The sequence below is a fragment of the Schistocerca nitens genome, chromosome 1 (genome assembly GCF_023898315.1).
Source record: "Schistocerca nitens isolate TAMUIC-IGC-003100 chromosome 1, iqSchNite1.1, whole genome shotgun sequence".
Taxonomy (NCBI): domain Eukaryota; kingdom Metazoa; phylum Arthropoda; class Insecta; order Orthoptera; family Acrididae; genus Schistocerca; species Schistocerca nitens.
This window is the reverse complement of record NC_064614.1, coordinates 1,116,813,177-1,116,825,191: the sequence shown is the minus strand read 5'-3', so window position 1 is coordinate 1,116,825,191 and position 12,015 is coordinate 1,116,813,177.

The following is a 12,015-nucleotide window of genomic DNA, read 5'->3' as shown; positions in this document are numbered from 1 at the left end:
TTATCCACATGGCTGTAACGGAACGTGTAGCCACGTCTGGATCCCTGAGTCAGCACATGGGGACGTTGGCAAGACAACAACCATCTGCACGAACAGTTCGACGACGTTTGTAGCAGCATGGACTACCAGCTCGGAGACCATGGCTCCGGCTAACCTTGACGCTGCATCGCAGACAGCAGAGCCTGCGATGGTGTACTCAACGACGAACCTGGGTGCACGAATGGTAAAACGTCATTTTTTTCGGATGAATCCAGGTTCTGTTTACAGCATCATCATGGTCGCATCCGGGTTTGGCGACCGCGGTGAACGCACATTGAAGCGTGTATTCGTCATCACCATACTGGCGTATCACCCGGCGTGATGGTATGGGTTGCCATTAGTTACACATCTCAGTCACCTCTTGTTCGCATTGACGGCATTTTGAACAGTGGACGTTACATTTCAGATGCGTTACGACCCGTGGCTCTACCCTCCATTCGATCCCTGGGAGACCTTACATTTCAGCAGGATAATGCACGACCGCATGTTGCAGGTCCTGTACGGGCCTTTCTGGATGCAGAAAATGTTAGACTGCTGCCCTGGCCAGCACATTCTCCAGATCTCTCACCAATTGAAAACGTCTGGTGAATGGTGGCCGAGCAACTGGCTCGTCACAATACGCCAGTAACTACTGAGCCGTGGTAAAAATTGCTGTTTTGAAGAGCGCGCCATAGCGCGTAGTGTGAAGCAGTCACCCTCCGTTTCTGGCGGTGGCACCGCTATGAAAATCGCAGCTTTGGTGTCTCCGTCTGGTGGGAAATGGGGAAAAGCCGCTGTTCACGTGCATTTAAGGGGCGCTATGAGCTCGGCAGTCAGTCAGTCTGGGCCTGTTTCTCGTACCCATCTTGCTAGTCTGCCTCTGGCCCGAATTTGTGAGGCGGTGTCTGTCTGTCGTCCGGAGGGCCAGTATATCTTTCGTTCGGATCAATCTTTAAAGCCCGATAAATGAGAGTCTTTCCACTCCGCCAGCAAGAGAACTCAGCGAGAGGTCGCCCAGTCGTGGCTTAGTTCCTGCATCTGAGTCTGCGCGTTAGGCAATGCTCAGGCAATGGTCATTGGAGGGTGGATCGATCGGTTGTCGGTCTCGCAGTGAGACACGAGATGACTTGTCCGCCTTGAGCGTCGGCGCATGTGAGGTCGCCACGTGAGTACAGTGGGCCGCGCCGTATAGCGTGAGGTAGTGGCTTCGCGGTCGACACGAGAGCAACAGGAATCAACCCACGACATCGGTCTGGCCGGTGCGAGCTGCGACGCCGTGAGACGGGAGATCGGCGCGCCTTCCTGCGTCCGTTGAAGCGCCTGGCAGTGGACGGTTCGGGAGAGCGATTTGGGGGTGCTGCCTCAGGTCTTCTCCAGAATTCGCCGTTTATTAGAAGTTAAGTGATTGATGATATGTTGTTTCATTTACTTGTTGAATTCTACTTGTTTTCTTGGTGAGGTCACCAGCCGCTTTGTTTTGGGGTCGTCCTACCATACTTCTCCGTTTGCCCACCCGCGGGAAGGTGGTTATTTATTAATTGGGTGGTCCGTTTTTCCCTTGTTGAGTAGGGGTGGATTAGAACAACCTGCGGTTCGGGTTGTTCGGTAATCTCCATATCAACCTGCCGTACGTTAGTAGCTGCCTCTGTCATGTTTGCCGGATTCGGCCCGTTAACGAATGTATTGCTTGGAGTGTAACTGCCTAATTCCCGAAATATGTTTTGATCTTGCCTATCACCTTGAGAAGTGGTATCTGTGTACTGCAGAACATTTTAACTTGTTTGGCCAACCTTGCATAATTTTATGTAAGATTGCATTTCATGGGCTGTTATTTAAATGGTAATTTTTGTATATAAAGTTGCCACCCTTCCACTGTAAGACTGTTCTTAGAGTTAAAATCAAGTTGCACCTTCGGTGGCAAAGTTAATATTTTAATTTTAGAGTTTTGTACCATTTCCATCCCTCCTACGGGGTGCATAGTTGGTGTGCTTGTGTGAATTGTTAAAACTTTTAGTTTATGTAATCTGATGTGTTGCAGGTTTGCACCAGTGTAGTCATTCAGAGGTTGTTGTGAGCGGCCGTAACTACGGCCGTGTCAAAAGGGAGTGGCAAGGTTCTCAGCCCGAAAGCTCATACAGTCAAAAAATTGTTTCTTTATGCACCTGAATAAATTGTAACTTGATATTTAGAGGGTGCTTTCTGATTATAATTTTAAATCTGTTTCTTTATAAAATGCTTTAGGCACCATTAAAGTGAATAAATTACCATTTGTTAAAAACGAATTTGCTTATGATTTCATCAGTTACTCCCTGGCAACTACTTCCAAGCTCACATTTTGTCATTAAATGTGTTAATGTTCTTGATGAATCGTTAGTAAGCAGAATAAATTCCCAAAAAATTCTTTGAAAATAAAGACGGTTCCACTACTCTTGATGTAATGTGGTATCGTGTTGAAGCTGCATGGGCAGCTGTACCTGTACACGCCATCCAAGCTCTGTTTGACTCAATGCCCAGGCGTATCAAGGCCGATATTACGGCCAGAGTTGGTTTGTCTGGGTACTGATTTCTCAGGATCTATGCACCCAAATTGCGTGAAAATGTTATCACATGTTCTAGTATAATATATTTGTCCATTGAATACCCGTTTATCATCTGCGTTTCTCCTTGGTGTAGCAATTTTAATGGCCGGTAGTGCATTAACAGGGGAGAAGAACGCTACTAGATGGTTATCCTCTTTCTCTTTCTTCACTAGTTTCTGGTGTTAAGATACAGACATCTTGTTGCACGGAAGTAATTTATGGCGTTAACCTTGTTAATACAGTTTATATGTGTATTATTTCGATTTACAGTGAGCCCTTTGTCATCTTCATTGCATTGAATTAATTTTTCTTAAGACGTTTAGAGCTCAACAGTTGTAGTTTCTACTGCTTCTACGCGTCGATCTAAAAAGCAAAATAATAGCGGAAGTGCAGAGATCGTTCTCTTTAACATTTAAGAAACATGTTTTCAAGTAAGGAGCCGCAGCGGAGAGTAACATTAGTTTTAAGACTTTACTTTTGAGCTTACGCCGAGAGCCAGGATTCAACTACCACAGCCCGAATATGATGGGAAGAAGAAGATGATGATGATGACTGGTTGGTGGGTCGCTTGTCTGTGCGGTCGTGAGCGCCTGTACAAAGTTCCAATTTTTACACAGTCCAGCCTTTTTACACAATCAAACCTAGCCACTGTCACGAATGATGATTATGATGATGTTGATGAAACAATGAGGGCAAGACAAACACCCAGTTCCCGGGAAGAGAAAAATCCCCAACCCAGCCGGGAATCGAAACCGGGTACCCGTGATCCAGAGGCAGCAACGCTAGCCACTGTACCACGAGCTGCGGATATGATGGTAAGAGGAGTATTCTTCGAGTGTTGTGTGGGACCACGATAACTTCAATATTTGACACCGTGCTCTTTAAAGTACGAATACTCTGAGGCTAATTATGATACTGTTAATTCTCATTCTCACGTAATATTCTTGGAAGTAAAAATCAGTTAACAATTTTCGCATATTGAACCACACAGTTACATTTACGCGTGTATTTACAGACACCGAATAAATAAATAAATAAATATACTCATCTGGAACAGCCACTTCGAATGTCTCGGAGTCGCCAACCTAGCCACGGCGCTGATGGCGCTGTCGAAGCATGGGCTGTCGTCTGAGTCTCCACTGCAGGCTGCCAAAGTCCCATACTCGGCAGTCTTTCCCGCTACCCTATTCTGCTTTCTTAAAATTTTGCCCCACATCTAACTTTCCCACCTCTTATTTCTGCGACACACATTTCAGCACGCAACTGTTGCAAAATTTCAGTTCATAGCCACCATGCAAAATTACCTACTATGCTTTAAATTCAGAACCTGATGATGAAATGTTGGCAACTCCTCAGAATCGCAACTGACTCTTAAGGGACTGAATTTGTATCATGGGCAAGAGAAACCTTTATTGCAATGGCCCTGCCCCACTGCTCTTTGCTCAGTATAGTCCTAAAGACGAAATTAAATGGTTCAAATGGCTCTGAGCACTATGGGACTTCTGAGGTCATCAGTCCCCTAGAACTTAGAACTACTTAAACCTAACTAACCTAAGGACGTCACACACATCCATGCCCGAGGCAGGATTCGAACCTGCGACCGTAACGGTCCCACGGTTCCAGAGTGAAGGGCCTAGAACCGCTCGGCCATTCCGGTCGGCGACGAAATTATGCACTAGGGTCAGTTGGCACGGCTGTTTTGAGAATTAAGGCTCTGTGTAGTCACAGGGCGAGTCACACATGTGTGCTTTAATGCCCAGCAGCTGAAAACACTGAAAAAATAATAGTGACCAGTAGCCCTTCAGTCTAATTATCCAAGATTTGGCATGTATTGTAAATTTTTAAATAATAATTACAAGTTGTAGTAATACAGAACAAAAATAATAATGATGAAAGGTTATATTCTACTGAATGACTGATACATTTTTTACAATAATTCACTTAAACATGAAAATAAAATATGAACTCTATTCAAAAGCAGTAAAGGTTACTTTAGTGCGTAATTAAAATGCCAGAAGACTCTAGTTCAGTATCACTGGTGCGAGAAAATCAGAGTCCCATTCTGTTAAACCAAAGACAAAGCATTTGCTAGCTCAAAAATATATAAAATCCGCTACTCCGCACAACGTATAAAAACCTGTGAAACCATGAGCAGTTCCCACATTTTGAAATGCAGTCGAAATAAGGTAAAGTTCCATGCTGCACATCACCTAATGCTCCCAATATGTTAAAGTTCCACCCAACCTTAGGTCCGACTTAACTCGGAATTTGTCTATGAATGATCGAATGTTAAGGTATTCGCGCCGTCGCTTGTGGCCCAAAATCTACCACTTTTACGAATCGGAAACCGCTCATGCAGACTGCCCGCCAGACGCAGAATCGTCATGAGTGACTGTTCGTTCGCGCTTTTAAGCCCTTGGTTTGTCCTTAAAAATATAGAATAGACCATCCTTTGAAATATACATAAAGTACAAGTGTGACGTGTAAGTTATGCCTCTCTCCCCAGTCCACTTCAAAATATACATAACACTTTAGATATAAACATGACTTTTGCGCTTGCACACTTACTACGTAAAACAGACTAGAAGGTGTTAAAACGTGTAGAACAATAAATCTGACCTGCTTAATAGGTACGAACTTTTACGTTCTGATAGTGGGTCTATCAAATCTCACATGCAAATTACCACTTTCTGATGACAAGTGTCTTTATTATGGGCTGAATTAACATTTAATTAATTAAATTAGAAATCAGGTAATACTCCGAACATAGGTTACATGGTTAAGTCTGGACAGGTGTAAAAATACCATGATATGTTAGTTTGCCATGTAAGTATGCAGAATACAACTATCAGACACATTTCACAATTAAAAAGAAATAAAGTACGTTGTAACTGAAGAAATTAAATATGTAAGAATGGATGACTTTTAGTGATGGCGCCACAATTTGACATAGGTAAACATAGGACATATTGTACCCCTACTTTGTATTCACAGATATATGGTGATACATGAAGCAGCATGAACGTCATGGGATATCACATGAACAATATTTATCATACATAAAAATATAGTAAATAATAAAAAAAAATTCGATATATGAGACATATTAATGAAATGCTGAAATGAACATTAGCTATCAAATATTAAAAAAAACATAGTATCAAATTAAATATAAAATCAGTCATTAGCGCTAGATTAGATTAGATTAGATTTACTTTCATTCCAATTGATCTATAGTGAGGAGGTCCTCCAGGATTTAGAACATGTCAGAAAAACAACAATACGTGACAAATATTGACAACTAAAACAAATAAGCTAATGTACCACAGGTCCCAAGTGGAATGATTGTCATTTTTTAATGAACACTATATGAAAGAGTCGTTTTACTAATACTAATGCACTGAATCTAAAATAAAAAGTTTTTTTATTCATTTATAAGGTAATAAACGTACAACTACTATAATACTTATTTACAGAGAACATATTACTGCACTGAAATGGTGCAGAAGTTAGATTTTACTTACACACACACACTCACACACACACACACACACACACACATATATATATATATATATATATATATATATATATATATATATATATATATATATATATATATATATATATATATATAATGAACACATTACTGCATTGAAATTGTGCAGAAGTTATAATATCACACACACACAAATTAGTTAGTTCTACTGAGAATTTCATCGATGGAGTAGAAGGAGTCGGTCACCAATAAATCCTTTAGGCTTCTCTTAAACTGAATTTCATTGGTTGTTAAGCTTTTTATGGCTGCTGGCGAGTTATTGAAAATGTGTGTTCCTGAATAATGCACACCTTTTTGTACAAGACTAAGTGGCTTTAAATCCTTGTGAAGATGATTCTTATTTCTAGGATTGATTCCATGAATTGAGCTGTTGGTTTGAAAAGTGATATATTTTTAATGACAAATTTCATTAAGGAATAAATATATTGGGAAGCAGTAGTTAGTATTCCTAGTTCCCTAAACAGGCTTCTGCAGGATGTTCTTGAGTTCACACCACATATAACTCTTACTGCACGTTTTTGTGCCCAGAAAACTTTAGCTTGGCTTGATGAAATACCCCAAAAAATAATCCCATATGACATTATGGAATGAAAGTACGCATAGTATGCCAGCTTTTTCATTTTTATATCCCCTATGTCTGACACAATTCGCATTGCAAATAGAGATTTGTTAAGACGCTTCAGTAGTTCTGTGGTGTGCTCCACCCAGTTGAATTTGTTATCAAGCTGTAATCCCAAGAGCCGGCCGGAGTGGCCATGCGGTTCTAGGCGCTACAGTCTGGAGCCGAGCGACTGCTCCGGCCGCAGGTTCGAATCCTGCCTCGGGCATGGATGTGTGTGATGTCCTTAGGTTAGTTAGGTTTAATTAGTTCTAAGTTCTAGGCGACTGATGACCTCAGAAGTTAAGTCGCATAGTGCTCAGAGCCATTTGAACCATTTTTTTGTAATCCCAAGAATTTAACACTGTCTACTTCTTCTATCTGCTTGTCATCGTATGTTAGGCATGTACTCGTGGGACACACCTTACAAGTTCTGAACTGCATGTAGTGTGTTTTTTCAAAGTTTAGTAACAAAGAATTGGCTAGGAACCAGTGATTAATGTCCACAAATATTTTACTAGCTGATGTTTGTAAGACTACACTTGATTTGGTAGTTATTGCAATGTTTGTATCATCGGCAAACAAAACGAACTTGGCGTCTGGTAATGTTACTGATGAAAGGTCATTGATATACACAAGAAAAAAATTGAACCTTGTGGGCACTGTTATGTGCATTATAGATGTAAGCTTTCCTTTGGTAATAATATGGTTACATGCCCTAATAATATTTATCAACAATTTAAATTCTGCCCTCATTTATTTTGTGTGCTGTTTCATTCCACATTTTAGCGATTTCCCATACATCAAGCTCAGAACGCCTTCTTCAGCCAAACGTATGTATTTACAAGACAAAATAGCAATGGAAACTGACTGACAAAATAAATTTGGTTTGGAGCGAATGTTCTTGTAATATACCTTCCACATTTCCACAAAGAAACATGACTTTCGAATTATTAACATCCGCTACACACAACTAGCCACTAATTTTCCAATAATCACTATTAAAACTGCGTATATCAAAAACTTACAATAAAATATCTCCTTGTAGAACTCTACCCACTAAACTTTCTAATATCAACAGATAAGCTGCGCTACACAAATCTTAATGTAACCTTATGAATTTCAAATGTTACAGTTGACCCATCAACAAATTACATACACATTAAAACCGATTCAGACTAACAGATATGATAAATTAAGACTACCCCATTGAAATACCTCCCCAAATTTTAGCCCATACATTGCACAGAATTAAACCTTAGTTCTACACACACAACTATACAATCAATCGACCATCGCGCATCTTTACCTCTTCACTATTCGAAACATGAAATCGAATTATCAGCTCACCAACATGTCACATTAAGCCTTTTCAATACTGACTGCCTGTCAAATGCATAATGATCAGGGGTGACGGCTCGCTCGCGTATTTAAGCTCTCACTTTGCCTTCCAAAATTCACAGTCTACTTAAAATATAGAAAATGGACCACCATTCGAAATATACGTGTTACAAAAATGAAATATGCACTAAGGTGACAAGCTTCTTCGGACACGGATTTGTACGTATACAGATGACTATAGCATCGCGTGCAGAAGGCATAAAAGGCCAATGGGAACAATCATTTGTACTCAGGTGGTTCGCGTGAAAAGGGTTCCGACGTGATTACGGCCGCACGACGCGAATTCTCAGACCCTGGACGCGAATGGTAGTTGGTTCTAAGCGCGTGGGACATTCCATTGTAAGGAAATTCAATATTCCGAGTTCCACAGTCACAAGAATGCGCCAGGAATACCAGATTTCAGACACTGTGTGTCACCACCAACAACGCAGAGGCTGGAGGCTTTCACTTAACGACCGAGTTGAGCGACGTACTCGAATAACGGAAGAAATTAGTGTGGGACTTACGGAAAACGTTAACAGCACGACATTGCCTGCAGAACCTCTCCTGGGCTCACAACCATATCGGTTGGACGCTAGACAACTGGAAAACGCTGGCTTGGTCAGATGAGTCCCGATTTCAGTTGGTAAGAGCTGGTGGTAGGTTTCGAATGTGGTGCAGACCCTACGTAGCCTTTGGTGAAAGTAATAAATAAAGCAGTTGGCCACGCAGATCGACCGACGTGAATCTCATCGAACATTTGTGGGACATAATTGAGAAGTCAGTTTGTGCCTAAAATCTGCACTGGCAACATTTTTGCAATTATGGACAGCTATAGAAGCAGCATGGCTCAATATTTCTGCAGGGGACTTTCAGTAACTTTCTGAGTCCATGCCTTAACGAGTTACTGCTCTACGCTGAACAAAAGGAGGTCCGACACAATAGTAGGAGGTATACCATGATTTTTGCCACCTCAATGTATGTTAAATGAGAAGTCTTTGTCTCTCGATACCCCTGAGATCATAAACAGTATTCTCTGTCCAAACGTCATGCATAGTCAATTAAAGAATGAATTTTGTGCAAACAACCTTATGTCATGCAACAAAGAAGAAGTTGTTAAAACACATACAACATTGAAAGTTGGCCTGCTGAATTGATGCATCTTTTTACAATTTATTTACTGGTAGTATCAAATCTTACGTGCATATTACCACTTTCAAATGACGAGTGCCCTTAGTATACACCAAATTAACATTTTATTAAATAAACTAGAACTCAAGTAATAATCTAGATGTGTGTTACATGATTAAGCAGGGAGTTGTACAAGAAATGCTATGTAACTGTGGGGAAAAAGATAGTGTCCTAAGCTACCATCCCATATCTTGTTAACCACGATTTTTAATGGTTTCTTGTAAGATTTTACATTCACTGTGACTACCTAACTATTATTCATTCCCTGTACGTGTCTAACTTCTGTACCTTTCTTCATATTCATAATATTAATATCTCAATACCTCGATGTCCATACTGTGAATATGTTGAAGTAAATGCTTTTGTACTACGATAAGACTGTGAATTACTACTGAATTAAGCAAAATGTTAGGAGCGACGCCATCATCGGACCCACTAACACACAGACCATGTTTTCAGACAGCTACCGGCCCTCCTGCAGCCTCTGCGGCCTGGGGAAATCCCCTTGTAACGAGTCGTTGGGAACTCGCTTGCCGGCGGCTGTGCCACTTGCTATAACGTCTCAGCTGCTTCCCATCGCCCTAGCCTCTTTAGCTGGACCAGAACTTACTGATCCGCGACTAAGTAACTTCTATTTGGGTGGTAGTTCGCTAGATTCGGTTTAGGAATGTTAAAGATATCAGAGACGCAATTCTGACGGTTCAGTTGATAATGGAAGCTAGGCAAAACAAAAATAAAGACACGATCATGGTTTTGGTTGACAATGAAAAAGCGTTAGACATTGTCAACTGTGCAAGAAGTTCGAAATTCTGTGGGAAACAGGGGCAAGCTGTAGGGAAAGATGGGTAATATACAATAGGTAGTAGAACCAAGAGGGAATAATAGGAGTGGGAGGCAAAGAACGAAGTGCTCGGATTCAAATGGTTCAGATGGCTCTAAGCACTATGGGATTTAACATTTGAGGTCATCAGTCCCCTAGACTTATAACTACGTAAACCTAACTAACCTAAGGACATCAAACACATCCATGCCCGAGGCAGGATTCGAGCCTGCGACTGTAGCAGCAGCGCGGTTCCAGACTGAAGCGCCTTGAACCCCTCTGGCCACAGCGACAGGCATGCTTGGATTAAAAAGGGTGTAAGACATGGATGTAGCCTTACACCCCTACTGTTCAGTGTATACTCCGAAGAAGCAATTACGGCAATAAGAAGAAAGATTAAAGAGTGGATTTAAAATTAGAGGTGACAGGATATCAGTGATAAGATTCGCTGATGACATTGGTATCCTCAGTGAAAGTCAGGAAGAATTGCAGCACCTGATGACTGGAACGAACAGTAATCAGTACAGAATAGTAATTGAGAGTAGATCGAAGAAAGACGAAAGTAATGAAAAGTAGCAGAAATGAGAAGAGCAAGAAACGTAACATCAGGATTGGTGACCACGAAATTCTGCTACCTAGGCGGCAAAATAACCAATGACGGACGGAGCAAGGAGTACATCAAAAGCCGAGTAGCTCTGGCAAAAACGGCATTCCTGTCCTTGAGGAGTCTACTACAATCAAACATAAGCCTTATTTTGAGACAGAAATTTCGGAAAATGTACGTTTGGAGCACAGCATGTGGTGGAACATGGACTGTGGGAAAACCGGAGCAGAAGAGAATCGAAACATTTTAGATGTGGTGTTACGGAAGAATGTTGAAAATTAGGTTGACTGATAAGGTAATGGATGAGGGGTTTTGCTGGAGAAGCGGCGAGGATAGGAATATGCGGAAAACACTAACAAGAAGAAGGGACAGGATGGAAGGGGATGTGTTAAAACATCAAGGAATAACTTTCATGGTACTAAAGCGAGCTGTAGAGAGTAAAAACCAGAGATTGGAATACACACAACAAATAATTGAGGACGTAGGTTAGCAGTGGTACTCTGAGATGAAGAAGTTGGCACAGGAATTCATGGCGGGTTGCACCAGACGCGTCAGAACACTGATTACTCAGGAAAAAAAGAAAAAAAAGTAGAGAGCTCGCCAGCATATCAGATATATTACAACATTTGAAAGTTATTAGTCGACTATCCAAGGGAAGGATAAGAGATATTTTGAATTTATGGAATCTCTCTTTCTCTTGAGGACTTGATGAACAAAAGAGAATATAATACATGGCGTTATCTTCTCTGGCGTCACCATCGGTACATCTGTTCATAGACTGCAAGGTTTGACCTGGGCTGTAACAGCAAACCCGAGTATGCGATAATCTGGAGTAGAGAACATGAGGCTGATTGAGTGAGATTTCATCACGGGCAGTATTAAAATAAACATTCGCGTTTTTAGCCAATTACATTGATAATACTTCACAAATTTCACTCGTGGAACACATTTACTTTTAGCATTACACCTAACCGACATAAAACGTAGTGCACAGAACAAACCTACTTTGCTACATAATGTATATGTTTCTCATCATCACCAATCACATGCGCTGCAGATATTGTTAAGAAATCAACGGTTATAATAAACTAAATGTTTATGAAATGACATTGGTGATCATGCTTATCTTATTGTTATCGTCTGCAGCGACTAGGCTTTTGTAAGCGTAAGTTGGATTGGTCGATCTAAAACATTTTGACGTGATGTCCTAGTCTCCGATGTTGCATTTTCCTTTAGTGGCTATGGTGATGTTAGCGATGAGGCGTT